The sequence below is a fragment of the Falco naumanni genome, chromosome 6, assembly GCF_017639655.2.
Source record: "Falco naumanni isolate bFalNau1 chromosome 6, bFalNau1.pat, whole genome shotgun sequence".
In the NCBI taxonomy this organism is placed as follows: Eukaryota; Metazoa; Chordata; class Aves; order Falconiformes; family Falconidae; genus Falco; species Falco naumanni.
Window position 1 is genome coordinate 62,409,095 of NC_054059.1, and position 16,662 is coordinate 62,425,756.

At 39.1% G+C, this 16,662-nt stretch overlaps 1 protein-coding gene across 1 annotated transcript in view; it reads left to right on the plus strand.

Annotated features, from left to right (window-relative positions):
- Window positions 1-16,662, plus strand: part of FRK (fyn related Src family tyrosine kinase) — a 53,698-nt gene that overhangs the window by 6,836 nt on the left and 30,200 nt on the right. The gene's annotated exons all lie outside the window — the stretch shown is intronic.

Below are 16,662 nucleotides of genomic sequence, written 5' to 3' on the forward strand. Positions count from 1 at the left end.
TTATGTATGTGCTTTTGTGTGTGCATGTGAACATACATACAACGTAGAGAAAGTTTCTGAGATTGATACTTTTAAGGCCATACAAAACAGCCTTTTGAGACAAGGTGTGTACTGCAAAGCCAGAAGATCATGCTTTTGATGTTTTTTGGCCTTGGGTACATAGCATCTGAAGCACCCAAAGTCTGGATCTGCCAGGCATGTTTTGGGGTGCCTCTCTTGAATTTAAATGATTGAATACTACAGAAAGACCATGATTTTAATCACTTAACTTCTTTAATTGTAGTTGACCATTCCAGTGCTGTTTTCAATCACATCTCAAACTTTGTCTTCATTTCTGCTCACTTCTTAAATACATAAAGGTACACTGAAGACAAAAGAAGATGGTTTACAGAACTGTGAAATGTCAGATTTTGTCAAGTGCCAGCACTGTTTACACATCTATGTGTATACCCATGTTCAGAAAATGTATGTCTCTGCTCAGAAAGGTAGAAGGAATTATGGCACTGTAGATGAGCAGTTCATGCCAACTCGTACAATTTAGGTCACCTATTTTCTGGCAATGTGGTTTTCTACACACATAATATTGTCTATTCAAAGTCTGAGAAGTGAAGAAATTTCTTCCTACCTTGTCTTTATTTGAAGTTAGTGTGTATGTTATACATTATAATAATTATATACTCCTTTCCATTACCTTGTGAAATATTTGACAATAAATCACACAAAGACCAGATACAATGTCCTTAAAACCTGCAGAAATAGTCAGGTAGCTTTTCTTATGGCACTGTGAAGCCCAGGTGGCCTTTACAGTGCCTTTTAGGAAAACAAAGACCATATGCTGGTCAGAATAATTCAATAGTCCTGTTTGATATTTTTTCTTCAGACTCAGTAGGAATAAGCATTGTGTGTGTTAGCCTAGATTAGTTGGTCTTGAGCAATGTTGTTGGCAAAAACATTTACCAGGTATTGTACAAAGGTTACTGTTTCCTCAATAGTTGTCTTTGACGGCTCTCCGCGCAGCACAGTACGGAGCTGTGCAGAGCTCAGTAATCTCTGAGCAGGTTTAGAACTGAAAAATAGTAACCAACAGTTCAGCCAGGCTAAGAAGTCCTAAAGCTGAGCTGATTTTAAACAAACTAGGTCAGGTCTCTCTGTGAAGAATTATTTTGTAACATGTAAAAAGCATGGTTGGTTATAGAGGACTTCGGGGCTTTCTTTGTGTAAGATCATATCTGTACTGAAAAGATTAAGTCATAAAAACATAAGAGATACTCTATGAGGTCAAACCAATGGCCCCTTTAACCCCCTTACTCTGTTTCAGAAAGGTTTCTATGAAAAGTGCACAGGCCCATCCACTTTCTTTGATCTGTTCCCTTTGTACTTCACCAGAGGCTGGGACTGTTGTATAAGCAGTGTCAGAGGGTACATCACAGCCACGTCTAATTATGGACCTATTGTCAAGTCTGTTTAGCAAAAGTGTAGGTGTTGACACTGCACAGTTCCTTATTTCTGTCTGTGGGCAATGAGCAAGCTATCGAGAAAAAAACCAAACAAACCCAAACCCACCAAAACCCCCTTTCATCTCTGAAGTAATCCTAAACAAATGTTTGGCTTTTTTTCTGGATTGGTGATTGCTTAGTCATGAGTGACTCAAAAAACCCCATGCTCAAAATAAATTGGCATAAAAGGAAATGGTAGCACCGCACAGGTCCTTGTGAAATTCAGGGAACAGTCCTTTACATGTCACAGCGATCTGTCCTGTCTGACCTAATGCACTCGAGTCAGCCAGGGCTGCAGACCTCAGTGACTTTACCCTCACAGATTTACCCATCAGTTCATTTTACCTCCTACCAAAGATGCAGAGCTAAATCCAGGATATGTCCTATTTTTATCTTACAGACATTAGCTTCTAACGTGAGGTTATAGCAGAGGTGCCTTGTGCAAACATTATAATAATTATTCAGACTTCCAGTAGCCTATTTTAGACAACACAAAATTTACCTGCACTATAATTGTTAAACAGATTAGTAGAGAAAATATGATTAATCGGGTTTCGGGTGTTTTTCTGTAATGTTTTGATACCTTTCAAGTTATGCAAAATATACATAGCAAAGAAAGAACACAATTTATTAAGTGATATTTAAAAAATCCCCAAAATATTATTACATATTTATTAATGTATGTAAGAGGAAAAAAACAATTTTCAGTGATTTTTAAATATTATATAAATATTAAATATTATATAAATAGTATTATATAGGACATATTTGAAGACCCTTCTTGTGTTAGAACTCTAAGAATAAGAGATTAGGGTTTTTTTAGTTAAGAAGCTTATTCTCCATTGGAGTTTTCTTATATGTTGACATTCAGATTTGTACCTCATAACTATGTAAAAAAACCCTTGAGTTACAAGCACATCTTTTCAGTTTTCAATTCTCCAGATGCCTAGAATTCATCTGGAAATAGCTTTTCAGAAGATCAAACAAAATATTGATCATGAGTGCATTCCTTTTCTTTATCACTTAAACCAAATGGAAATACATACATTTCTTCTGTGCTGATACACTAACCTTAACTGATGAAAACTGGAAAAAGAAAGCAGTAAATTAAATAATAAGTGATGGTTCCATAAAGGATTGCACTAGTTGACATTTTCATTACTTCTGTGCAGACTGCTCTATAACCTATAATATTTTGTTATAAATTTACCTGCAGTAATGTTGGTAAACATATTCCCTTAGCTTTTTCTTACTAAAGCAGATACATTTCTAGTTAATTAATATATTTGGCCCCTCTATTTATAGCACAAATGATTTTACAGCACGCTTTTTCTAACCTCACTGCAAAAGATACCTGAGACTCACATGTGGGAATGAATATGTACTATGAATTCTGGAAATGATGAGAAGTCACAAACCTCAGTCTTCCTTTTGAAACTACTGATCTTTTCAGTTAGTGGAGGTTTCTGTTAAGGGTATGTGGAAGGAGTCTCTGCTCCTTTAAGTGTATGTGGTGAAAGAAGCCATACACAAGAACATGCAGAGACAAATCTGAGGGACATGTGAGAAGAGAGGTATGATGAGGACAAGCCTGCTCAGTCTCACTTGCTGATAAGGGTATGTCAAGTGTAGGAATGTTTGTTTTTCAGGATCATTACCTGAGGACCTTGCCAATAAGGAAAGGGAGGGAGAGAAACACACAGAGACAACAAAGCTGGCCAACTAATGTTGACAAAGACAATAATCAGAAATAAATCCAGTCAGTTGCAGTAATTGATGGGCTATCAAGAAATGGCAGGCAAACTCTGTCCTTGCAACTGATAAGGATGCAAACCTGGGGGTCCAGGATGTTGGAGGGGATTCTGTGGGGCTATGTCAGTGATGAAGCAAGGTTTAGGGAAAAAGGTCAGGGAGGAGCAAAGAAGGGGTAGACAGAGAGGGGTATCAAAGTTGCTGTTCATGTGTAAAATGGGGCCAGTCAATACACTTAATCTGGCTGAGCCCTGTGCCTGGTCACCGCACTCTGCCCTGTCTTCTTGTTAAATCCTTTTGTGACTCTCTCCGTGTAACCTTACCCTCTGTCTCCTGTGTGAGTGCTGCAAGGACTAAGTGCCACTTGCTAGGGGGACTGGTGTGACTGGGTACTGGGCCAGCAACGGGAGCTGGAGGCAGGGTTAGGGTGTGCCTGGTCTGTGGTGTCAGCTGCTGGAGTGAGTGGGGTCTCAGTGCCAGATGCTGGAGTGGATGGGGGTCTTGGGCACCAGCCACTGGGGAATGTCTGGAAACCAGCTCCTGGGGGACCGCCGTGCATGAGGTGAGTGTGGGTGAGGGGCTGGGATCAAGGCAGGGTTGTTGGATGGAGAGACAGGCTGTGCTGCTATTTGAAGGAGGGATCTGCAATGTGCATGTGCTTGTAAATTAGAGGGAGGGAGAGTGAGTGAGAGTGTGTGTGTGTTTACACAGTTACTAGTGACCGTCTGGTTCTGCCAGCCGAAGAGGAGGAGGAGGGGACCGTGCTTGTGTTTTACATGAGTCCTGTACATGGGCGCTGTTGAAGGCAGTGCCTTGTCTGTGGCAGTCTGTGTGACCGGCCATGTCTGTGTCTTCCCTATGCATCTGTGTGTCTCTGAGACACATGCTCAGCTGCACCACCGGTTGAACATGCAAACGGGAAAGCGGCAGCCACATCCCTCAGCATGGGCAGAGATGCTGTGTCCCGGGGCTGAGCTCCAGTAGCTGAGCAGGAGGTCTCTGTGCCACAGTGGCTGGAGGAGGCAGCTGCTCCTCAGTTCCCTTAGTCGTCTCCTTTACCTCCACTTCAAAAGAGAGAGTCTTGGCTTTATGTTGCTTTTATTGTATACTTTTCCCAAACTCCTACTGATTTATGAATGTTTAGAAGTGTGTATATATTTCCAGCCACTGACATGGATGAATCAGTATCATTTTTATCCATTGAAAGTCACCTGATGTTTTTTGCTATTTCAAAATAACAACTTGAATGGCTTGGAAAGATAATTAGTAGTTTTTGGAATACCTGCAAAGAAAGAAAAGAGAAAATGAGATCTTACTCTTATTACAGAGCTAAAATGTTCAAAAAATCATGCAGAAACATCCTTTGAAGTTTTCTGACATACCTTTCTGACATGGTGGTGTGACCTCTTACGAAAGAAACCATCTGTGTGGGTCTTGGGCTCATAATATACACACTGATACAGTTTAATGTGCTCCCACTTTACTTCTGGAAATGAGAGGTGTCTTTAATGTCTTACCCTTCTCATCTGTCACCCTGAAGAGGTTACCTTGAAAACTAGGGGTTTGTTTGGTTAAGAAATTTGTCTGCATGTGAAAAACTGTCTTTCCTTTGGCTCAGGGTCACATGGAGGTGCCAGACTGCACAGTTCCTTTCTGAGTCCCCCTGGGGACAGAGTAACCTGGTTGTTCACTGAAAATTGACCTGAGAAAGGGCATGAGTCTGCTCAGACTGCTGGCGGTAGGCTGGGGAGGTATGTGCCCATATGAATGTTCAAAAGACAGCTCTGCACAAAACGGGTGGAGAGATCTGCTCTGCCACCAGTGTCCTGTGCAGGCAAGGTTTTTGTTTCCAAGGGCTTCTGTATTCTGTACTGAGATGAGTTTCCCTGTGACAAAAGAAAATAATTTCTCAGGAATGATTTTCTCAGGAAAATCAATTGAGTGCTTTTGGAAGCTGTAATGGTTTAAGTGAATGTATGATTGACCATTTTCTTGTCCTTTTGAGTTTCCCTTAATGTTAAATCAATTGATGTTGTGTTCTCTGTGCCGTGTTAACATTAAGGCTACCTCAAGGTTTCAACTTTGTTCCTCAGTTGTTTTGAACAGCAGAGTTATTGCTTCTTTTAGAGTATATAATGGCAGTATAGCAGTACTTTTGTTCATGTATGTGTTAACAAATGCATACAAGTACTACAAGCATTGATACAAGATATTACAATGTTATTTGGAAGACTGTGCAACAGGAATATGATCTGAGGAACACATTTTAAGTTGTTCTTTTTAAAAAAAGAGGTGATTATATGGTTATATTTCACAGTCAGTGTCCCAAAGCTATGCCTATTAAAGCCAGTGGCAGCCTTTCATTGACTCCAAAGACAAGCTGTTTTAGAACAAGTTTTCAAAGCAATGAAGTCCTTATCCAGGTATAGAACCACTACTGAGATCAAACTTTGATGATTGAATTTAGTCTCAAACTGGAGAAATAGCAGGGACTTACATAACTAAAACGCCACAGAAAAAGTAATATGATAGCACTTTCATCTATCATTTATTTTCTCATGTAGTAGCACTTCAGAGCAGATTAGATAATACAGCACGCAGATGACCAATATAGTGGAGAATGAATGCAAATGTTGAAATTAATTACACAATAACGAAGTGGCAGCTCAAAGGATGAGATTTATTTATGGAGATTTCCACAAATTAACTCCATCAGATTGTGATTTGGTTGCTGGTTTATTATCTTTTGTTCCTATTGTGCAGTGAGACTAGCATTGGGTGAGCTATGCTAATTTACAGCCAGGCACTTGGCCTTGTAATGCTAGCGCTACAGGAGAAATAGTCACTTCAGTCATTACAGAGTGCAAGAGTAGCCAAAGTTGCGGCGGTTTGTCATCCTGAAGCAGACTCAGACCAAATTAATTTCCATGTTTGCAGCACAGTCAACTGCTATTATCAACCACTGAAAAATTAATGTAGTATTATACATAATCCCTTACAACAGATTCATACAACAGTACAGTTATGGCCCACTGAAGGACTTACTAAAAAGGTTTGTACGCAAAGCGTCATGGATTTTTTAGACTAATGCCCAAGTAATCTTTGTGTTTGTGTTTGCAAGACTAAATTTGCTCTAGACTGTAAGAGGAAATGCCTACCTCTGTCGTGGGTTTTATCACACTCATTCCCTGTTGAATGTTACCTTATCCCACACAGTTACTTACTGTAAAAGTCCCTAAGGCTCTGGAAGGCCCTTATTTTAGGGCACAGCTTATTATTTTTAAGGAAAACAATGGACTAACACAAAACAAAGCTATTTCTTAGATCAAAACAGACTTTAGAGGCTCAGAGTCCTTTTTGACACATCTGCTGCCCTCTTCTCACAAGCTAATAATCTCTTACATTCTCTTCAGCTGTGCTCCCTGAGAGTGCAAACTGGGGCTCCTTCTGGCTCTCAGGTAGACACAAGGTCAGTCTGCTGGGGTGGGTGTTTCACCTGTTTGCTGCGGTTACATTGTAGTCACTGGGCTGTGTGGAGTAAGCTACTGTTCAGTGTTAGAGTCCGGTTTTTGGTGAGTAGAAAAGTTAACCCCCCCTTTTTTGTGGTGAATCTCGTCCTTGAAGTCTGGAAGTAAAATGCTTTTTTTCTGGTAATAACCTGCAAATTTCCCATCTTGCTAAAAAACAATGGTAGCAAAGGTTCTGCCTAGTTTTGGTGGTAGCTTATGTATGTTTAGTCCCCAAAAGATTACCTCTGTTATAACAGTGGTAAATTCTCCAAATTACTGTGTGTAAGCATCTATGCATGTTGTATGTTCCAGCAAAATAGCAACTATGATATATTAGAGACATAGGTTTACATTCCCTTGTTTTATCTAAAGATCCCCTATTTTTGTGGATGAATGTATCACTTGTGTCCTAGCGCTCACATTCACGATCAAATAGATAAGGAAAGAAAGAAGGGGAAAACAGCTGTCTCCTGGAAGAAAGAAGCAGCAACATTTCTTGAGAGTCCTTCATTGTAGTTTTGTATCACATCAAAATATTTTACATGGCCTGAAACAAAATGAAGGGTATTGCTTGGTTGTATCTTGTTTTCAGATAACTTAATCCTTTCTGAACAAAATCAGAAGAAAATAATGCTTAGATTTTGATGGAAACTCCATTTGAAAACAGAAAGAAAAAACCCTTTAAATCTGATTTTTCTTCAAATTAAGTACCTTCACAATTTAAGCTATAATATTTTGTTTAGGAAATATATGGAGAGGTAGAACTTAATCTTATTCTCCCCCCCCCCCCCCCCCCCTTTCTTTTTTGCTTCTGTGTCTTTTTCATTATCACCTCTTACATTCTGCCATCTCACCAATAGAACTCTCTCAACTCTATCATAAATTTAGTATTTATGGAAAAGTGTCAACCAGTGAGCTATAATCAGTTGACAGGAACATTAGCAAAATGTTATCCAAAAGCCAAGAGCAAAATGGGATCTGTTATTTTCCAAAACTGTGTATTTCACATTGCAGTGGTTATTTAAAGAAAAAACACACTGTTGATCTCAAAATATGGAAAATTCAGTAGAACTTGTGGTCTGTTGCTACAGGCTCACTTTCAAACATATAGGTAGACTTCTACATACAATCATAACATAAACTAATGCTGCTCTGTCGTTTTGATAGATCTCTGCTGTTTACATAGAGTAGAAATGAGCCTTTAGTTTTTCACAGCTGTTCACATGTTCTATGTTTTCACTCATGGAAAGAAAAACAGACTTATTCCACCCACCATCATTGTGAAAAGACTCAGAAGTTCTGGGTCCCACACACACAATGCATGCAGATAGTCTTCATTTTAGTTTGTGGTAAGTTACTCAACAACAAGGATCTGAGCAATGTACGTGACTCAGATCTTTACGTATGAAGCAAATTCACTATGGTTGCGCAAGGTTAAGTGTGCTGCCCTACATAACCATCCCTGAAAACCTGAATTTCTAGTTTCACTTGGAGGAAACCAGTTTCTGATTATAGTAAATAAGTAATCAGAACTGATCTGTGTCACTATACATGTGCATTTAAAACGATTTTTTATTTCAGGTATTGTCTGAGTCAGGTAATTTCAGCAGTGTATTAAGATTTCAAACTATTTCTTTATATAGATAGAGAAGGCTGTTGTTGCCTAAGCATTTTTTTAAAGAACTCATCTGACTCACTTGTTGCTGATAGTACTTTGGTGGGTAAGGTTTAAACCAATACATTTAGCGGTGACCTCTATTCAATAAATTTATGATGAAAATGAATGTTAAATTCTCTCTACAAGCACAAACATGAGTGCTGTGATGAACTAAAAAAGGGAAAAGATCTGTAGAGATCAATCCTTACAGCAAGAGTTAGTCTGTGAAATTGGTTCAAGAGATACTCTACCAAATTGTTTCCCCAGGTAGGACTAAAATTGCTGCCAAGCACACATGTCCCACAGGGGCAGGATAACTGGGAAACCAACATTTGCTGAGCAGGTGCAGCAGCTCAGGCAGCAGCAGGTTACAGCCTTGGTTTTGTCTTGTCTTTATTTTCTCTTGACTGTTAGCTCTGACTTCCTCTCTTCTCTCCCTCCATCCCCTTGATAATATTTGATGGTCCTCTCTGCTCTGAATTTTTCCTGTCCTATTTTCTCCCTCCCTCCTATGCCTTCTTTTATCATTAGCTTTAAATTCCTTCACCTTAAATTTTGCCATCGTCCCATGCATCTTTCAGTGTCTGATAATAAATGACAGTGAGAGCTAGCATTAAAAACAATCCCAGGCGAGCCTGTAGAAGGAAGTAAGGAGGAAGGGCTCTGTTTCCAAAGGACCTGAAGCCCAATCTTGTCTTTTCCAACCTCTGCACAGGGAAAGTCTGCAAGACCTAGAGTAATCCTGGACCTTTCACTGTGTAGATTCCTGTGCCGTATCTAGGAAGGCTTGTGTTTTTCAAAATGCTCATAAAAGGAGTCTTTTGCAAGTTTTCATCTTCATGGTTTAGCCTGACTACAGCTTTTTCTGTTTTGTTTTGGGTTGTGGTTTTTTTCCCTATGCTATAATCAGGTTCACTGTAGACTATAAAGGGAAAATTGAAGCAGCCAGTGCTCATCTCCCATGCTCTCCTTCACACACACAGTTCATGATTTGTAAAGCACATCTGTTTCTTAACTGTGTTATATCTAGAAGGCTTTAATCTTTGCAGTGATGTTTCCTAATTTCTTGAAATGTCAGCTCCTGGAGAAAAGATATTACTTCATTAGTCTTATAATTAAGGCAGCCTAATATTTTCTATCAGAAGAGCTTGTTTAGTTGCTTATAATTTTTCCAGGCTCTACCTGATTGAATTTGAGTTGTCCAGGGTTGATACCAGGCACAGGCTGCCTTTTTCGCTCCCTGAAAGCAAAAGATATGACTCAGAACAGTACAAGAAATTCTTTGCGGATGTACTTTGGAGGAAGGGCTTGATACTTGGTAGGGGAGATTGCTATATTAAGTGTGTGATTTTTTGCAATCTAAGGAAATCTTGCTTCAAACTAACCAAGCATTTGAAAAAAAAAATTGTATTGTATATGTGGTAGTCAACCATAATCATAAGAATCTGACAACTACATTCTATATTTTTGATATTTTGGGAAAACCTAGCAAGTGCTTGGAGCCTTCCTCTCACCATGAGGAGGACATGCTGGTGGTGCTCTTTGTAAACTTCTGTCCCTGCTTCCACACTACTGTTTACCCACAGCAGACTGCAAACCTGGCATGGATTGAAAGCTGGCTCAGCAGCCCCCTTTGTCCTGCATGGATGACAGCAGTGAAGAGTGGTGCACGCAAACCTGTTCAGGTCTCCATGTGCTGAGTAGGCAGTGATCACAGGATGGTCATATGATGAAAGTAATTGAATAAGACCCTGGAGGATCTCTCTGTCTCTCTTTCTCTGACTTTTGAGCTTCCCATGCATCTCTCCTTGTCTTCTGTGACACTGAAGTTAGCAGCTATTGCCGTCCAAATAAACTATCACATACTGCACAATGCTAAATTCCCTGAAAGGTAGGCCCTAGGCATTTCAAACTGGACATCCAAAACTAGTAGAAAATACTTATAATAATGTCTTATTGTCTTAGTCCCTTTCTGTGGTGTTTCTCCACTGTAAAAAATACTTTACAAGCAGAAGTGCCACAAGAAGAAATTAATGAAAGTTCATAAAGCTTTCGGATATTATAGTCATGAACGCTGTAGTAGAGGCTGCTAGGAAATTAGCCATTCATGTAATTTTATAACTTGTATTGAGAGCAGAGACTAAACAATGTACAGTAAATAACTCTAAGTGCGCAATGACAAAACAAAATAGAGGGTAACTATTCAATGAGCAGCATTCATATTAACACTGTAGGAAGCACTGGATGTGGTAATGTAATTAAAGATGGTATCATACTGGATTTTCCTGAAAATGGCTGAGGCCATGAGAACAATATTAATATTGCCATCTCTTAACTTTGGAGTTCTTGATTTTGCAGTTACAGCTTTCTATGACTAGAGATTTTGAGGCATTTAAAATGTAATCTTTATATACTGTTGAAGCTTTTGTTTGGTTTGTTGTTGTTTGGCTTTTTTTAACTATTGCAATAGCTTTCTGCATTCCAGACGAAACTGGGATATATTTGGTTTCAATATATATAGTATCTATTTTTCATTGTCTTCACCTAAGACTTTTGCTCTAATTACAGTAATTCTTTGCTCTTCTCAGTCTAAAAGACCTTTACTTCTCCTTAGAGCCTAGTACTACAGACACACTCCAGTTAATCTTCTGGAGGGGTGGTTAATCTGTTTGTCATCGTAATTTCTTCCGTAACAGAGACTTTTGGTTGGGAACCACAGGAATCTCAAAAAAACCCTCCCAGCTGCTGAAATGTAATGGTCTCATGAGATTTACTCTAACATGAGAGGGTAAATCCCAGTTGCAAGCACTTGCGAAACCTAAGTGAGATGCCTTCATGCTGCAGAGTGCTGATCCAGGATAGGATCATGCTATCCATTTTAACATCTTCAGTTATTTCTGAAAATAAGTTTCATGTGACTGCTTTCCTGCTATTTTTTCTGTTATGCCTCCATGCTTTTTGAATGACCTTGCCATGTAGTCCTTCTCAGCAATTTTTGTCCACTTTCCTCCCTCCTCATTCCTATTGTAATGATCATGTTTTCTGTATGCGGCTGTAGCTTACTGGTGACTCAGCCCTCAGGATTTTCCCTTTAAGTTGGACATTCACAAAATTCAGAGTAGGTCACAGACCTCTGCCTTTAGCCTTATTTTACCTCCAGTGTCCTGCAACTTGAATGAGAAACTGAAATAATCCCCCCTTATACCAGCTACAGCTAGTTCTTAAGTAAATTCAGTGACTTCAGATATGACATTGTAGAGCTAATTCTGACTTTGATCTTTAATTATATTAAATAAAATTAAAGGTAGAGGATAAAAGTGGGAAGCTGTGCTCTGGTAAACCCTGATGGAAATGGGTGACGCAGTCAGAACTTCTACATCATTTTCTCTGCTGACCTTCCATATGGATAACAAAAGAGCAGTGAGGGATCTGCTGAAATTTCCAAGAAAGCCAAAGATCATAGCTGTTAATTCAGAGTTGGTGTTTGGCTTGGTGATGAAGGTCTTACCCACACCCCAAAGGGGGATGCACACAGAGTCCTTAATCATGAGTTTAGAATTTCTGTTGTACAGCTGTACAGCTGCCCTGGGAAAGACTGTGCTGTCAAAAAGTTTCTCCAGTAACAAATTTTTCACCTGGATCATGGCTGGTGGACTGTGGCTGTTGTTCCTCCAATGCAAAAGCAAGAGGCTGGGTTCAGAGAAAGGAAAATACTAATTGCTCCTGCTGGAGGTGTGTGGCACAGTGGCCACACAGGGAAGGTTGAGGCTGCAGAAAGGTTTGTCGCTTTAGGACTTTTGTGTCTGGGCTGTGCTGAGGGGTACTCCTCCATGGCACTTGGCACATGCCTCGGTGCTTGTTCATTTGGCACGACTAAGGATCTTCAGCAGAGGTCAGCCCATGCCTAGAGTTAGGGTTAGGAAAGAGAGGAATGCTAGAGTTCCAGCGTGACTGTGGCTGCTGAGGGACAGCCCAAGGAAGATCAAAGCTGCAGAAAGCAGCTTTTAGGCTGAGGCTTAAACCAGGTCTAGGATTAGTGTTAGGGCTTGGATTAGTTTTAAAGTTAGGAGGGTGACAAACTCTAGAGCTATGGTCTCCCATAGACTCCCAAGAAGTGTTTTGTCTGGCCCCTGCCTGTGGGGCTTTGTCTAAGGCTCAGCACACACTTTTCATGAGAGTTGGCAGTTAGCATGTTAGGGATTTAGGAGAGACCAAGCATAGACCTCCAGTGTAAGGGGGAGGGTGCGGAGGCTGTAGAAAGGCTATCCAAAGAATAGTAGGATGCTAAAAAAATGTTTCCCTTGGGAGCTTTTTCATCTGGACCATGGCTGGGAAAGCTTTTATTTGGGTTGTTGGATAGAGCTAATTTTGGGAGAGAAGCAGCCTGTACTTTCCAGATGAGTTGGGATCTCTACCTCGAATAAGTGCATTGCACTGCTATGATCAGAAGGGGATATTGTGTTAATGGGAGGGAACAGAGGGAAGAAAACTCTTTTTACATACTCTTTTGAATTGGTATATTTGTGAGGATTTTTTTTTCCACTGGGATTTTGTTGTCTTTTAGGCATGTTGCTAGGCACTGGAAGCTTTACCAGTGGTATAGCATTGCAGAACTTTGCCTCCCTATCTTTCTTCGCTTTAGTGATTCTGTGAGTGGCTATGTGACAAGTGATAACCCCTGGCCCATGTTACTCTTCCTCTCTTTTACTTTCCAGCTTAAAAGTTCCTTATGTATATTCCTGCTGTAAGGAAAAAAAGTGCAGAAGTAGGAGTAACTATTTTTATTTTATCAGACTTTTATGTAGCAAAGCACAGGGAGACACAAAGCAGAGCCAGGTAGATGGGGCTTTGACATTTAGACAGAGATCAGCTGTGCATTGCACCTTAGAGGACAGAGGGCTTCTGAGCAGAGGTGGTAATGGAAAGAGGTAACACCACCAATTTCTGTTGAACTCATGAATCCATTTTTATTCAAGCTGGACTTGAATGGGCAGGCAGAAGTGAGCATAGGTGACATGATCTCTGTTTCTTAAAAGAATTTCCCTTCAAGTACGACCACCAGCATTCAGCTTTATAAAGATACATCTTTTCTTTGATGGAAGAAAAGGATTATAGGAGTATGGGTCTCATCAGTGATACTGTCACAGTCAGGGAACATCCCATGACAAAGCCTGCTATGACCTGCGATGATGATCCTGTGTCAAAACCTGCCAGTGGAATTGATGGCCAGTAGAGATGGGATTACTATGGTCTGAATAACCACAACAAACCTTACTGGTATTCCAGTATTGGACATCATCTGCACCAAGTAAGGACTGTGTTTGTTATGAACCTACATGATGCTCATCTTTTTTTGTCCCCAGAGTCCTCCTATATATGTTGGCCAGAAGTGACCTGGAAGTATCCTTAAGTTTTTAATGAAAGGATTTCTGAGAGCTATGAATGATGGTGGAAACAAGGGATTTTGAGGAAAATGCTAGAAACCATCCTCAAAAAGCAGATCTGTTATCCTATACTGAAAAGGGCTTTGGGGCGTTGGACACAGTGCTGGCCAAGAAGGCATGTTCCTGGGTCTCACTGGCAGAAAAATACTATTGCTGTGCTAAGGAGACAGCTCTTGCTAGAAATGGAAACTTATGCCCAAGTCTGAAATGCACTTGTTTGTGCCATACCTGGTAATCTTCTGGTCCTGCATTGACAACCGACCCAAAGTGATCTGGCTGCAAGCCGAAGTGCAGAGTGAAACTGTATGAATTGCAAATTCAACCTTCTCCTGAACTGTCTAGGGCCACTATAGCACAATGAAGTCAGAAAAAGTGCTGGTTAAGTAACTTGTGCAATGGATAGTGCTTGATGTTTTAGTTGTTTTTCCAAGTGTTCTGTTTCAAAACCTTCATCTATCTTTGAGCTATAAAACAGAAATACATTTACTAAGGTTTGGATGTTGGTTTGGTCTGACCTTCCTATCTCGCGGAACAATATGTCATGGTGAGCAATTGCTTTGATTCATTATTACTCTTTAGAGTACTTTTCCCCATAAGATACACACATTTGGATGAAGTAAAGTATTAAGCCTTTGAAGCATAAGTTCAATCACTAGAAATTAAAATAAGCCCTTCACGCTTTAAAAAAGAAATTTGAACTTCCATTTGTAATGAAAATAGTACTTTAAATTCAGATGTGCTTTTGTTAAAAAAAGCAAATAAATTAAATTCTTTGTTTTCAAGTTAAGGGGTTATTTTTTCAGAACCAGTATTGCTTTTGGTACTCTATGATTATTATTGCAAACCCAATGACTTTGAACTAAGAATCCCATATTCAATTGCTATTAAAAGTGATTTTCATTATATTCTTCTAAAATATTTTAATCACATCATATAAAGTCAGGCAAATGAGGTAATATACAGTATGTGTTCACTTTTCACTGTCCATAATAATTGCTTCAGTTACCTTCTCAAATACTGTTGCTTTAATTACCTTATTTTGTAAGTCAGGATCTTTTTAACTGCTAAGTTTATCTGGAGTCAGAACCTACATATGACATATCCTTCATATGACCTTTAATGGTAAATTCATATTGATTTTAATTGTTTTTCCAGTTTAATAAAAATAAACATATAATCTTTAAATTAATAAAACATATAATCTTTTAATTTTACATATTTTTAATTCAAAGGAACAGGTATATATGCCTAAATACAATATGCACTTATGTATTTTTTCCCAAAATCATAGTTATATAGTAGACATGATTCTACATACACACGGTAACATTATCTTAAATTGTATTTCCCAAATAGACCAACAATTTCCTCTTGTTGCATACTTTGCATTACTGCTCATGGTTTCAGCTTTAGCATGTTTGACTGAGTTACTAGCATTGTATGTACGAATACTAGGTCATGTAAAGACTATACTTTTGACTATCCTAAACATAAAATTCAACGTTAACAATGCCTTGAAAGCTCTTTTGGCTTTGGTACAAAATGAAATAATTTTGAACGGTTGATATCCTCTTAACCCATGAAGAAAGGAGACGCAAAATTAAACACCTTTTCTTATATGCTTTTATGAGGATCAGTCAGTTTGGACATTACTAAGTGATGTTTTCAGATGTTATTCTCAAGACGGATATATTTAGATATTTCAGAAAGATTCTAATGCAGTTTTTAGGGCAGGCAAATTTTCTTTGGGAGTTGAATTTGTACTCTGTCTTCTCATTTCTTTGACAAGAACCTCAGTCAAGGATTTGAACATTTACTGATTACTTATTTTTCTACAGTCTAATTAATGAATTTAATTAATTAGTTGAATGAATGAACACATTTAACTAATTAAAATTATTACTAACACATTCCAGCTTTCTAATGAGATTCCTTTCCTTGCCAAATATGTATCAAGGCCTATTTTATAGAAATCATCTTTAAGTCAGAGGACAGGAATGCAGTCCAGAATATCTGGATGTCATTTTCTTCTTTTAACAAAGCATGGGTTTTTCAGTATGGGTTAGCACCATCTGTATTTGCCTCTTTTTATTTCCTCTTTATTCATACAAAACCCTTTTTCATTCCTCATACTTGCTCAGCAAAGGTGTCACGTAATGTTCTCATTTATTTCCTCCATTCCTCTTGATGATTACAAGCCTTACAGATACTAAAGTAGTTTGTTGATGACTCCTCCTGTACTTTTCACTAGTCATTGATAAATCAAATAGTTAACTGAACAGGCAACTTACGTGTGGTGCGATACATTGATTTATCTTAAACGTTTGCATAATAGGTTTAGTTACGATTAGTGTAAAAGGAGTTCTCCTATGAGTGTATGGCATCTAATTATTTATCACCATTTACTTCAAATAAGGGGTGGAGCTAATCTTGGAAAAAGCTTTCTGTGTTTGTTGGATGGAAGATGAATGCCGCCCCAGTTGAAAATGCTGACTCATTTCAGTTTTATTTCCATTTAATTTGCACTCAGCACAAAGCAACAAAAGAACTAAATAGTACCTTCAGAGGAGCAAACTAAAGCTATTGCTTGGCCAAGTCCCTGTAAACTACAGGGTTTAGTGAGGGAGGAAAGATATGTTTTAAAAGGCATACATAGGTGCAGATTTTCACAGAACCTGGCTATTGAGATGTTTGCAGTGACTTGGGGAAAATACTGGTTTTGTTTATCTAGCAGCAGTGCCAGTAACTCATATGACATGGTGACATGGCAGTGGAATGGGGAAGGCTGCAGGGTGGTTTACATC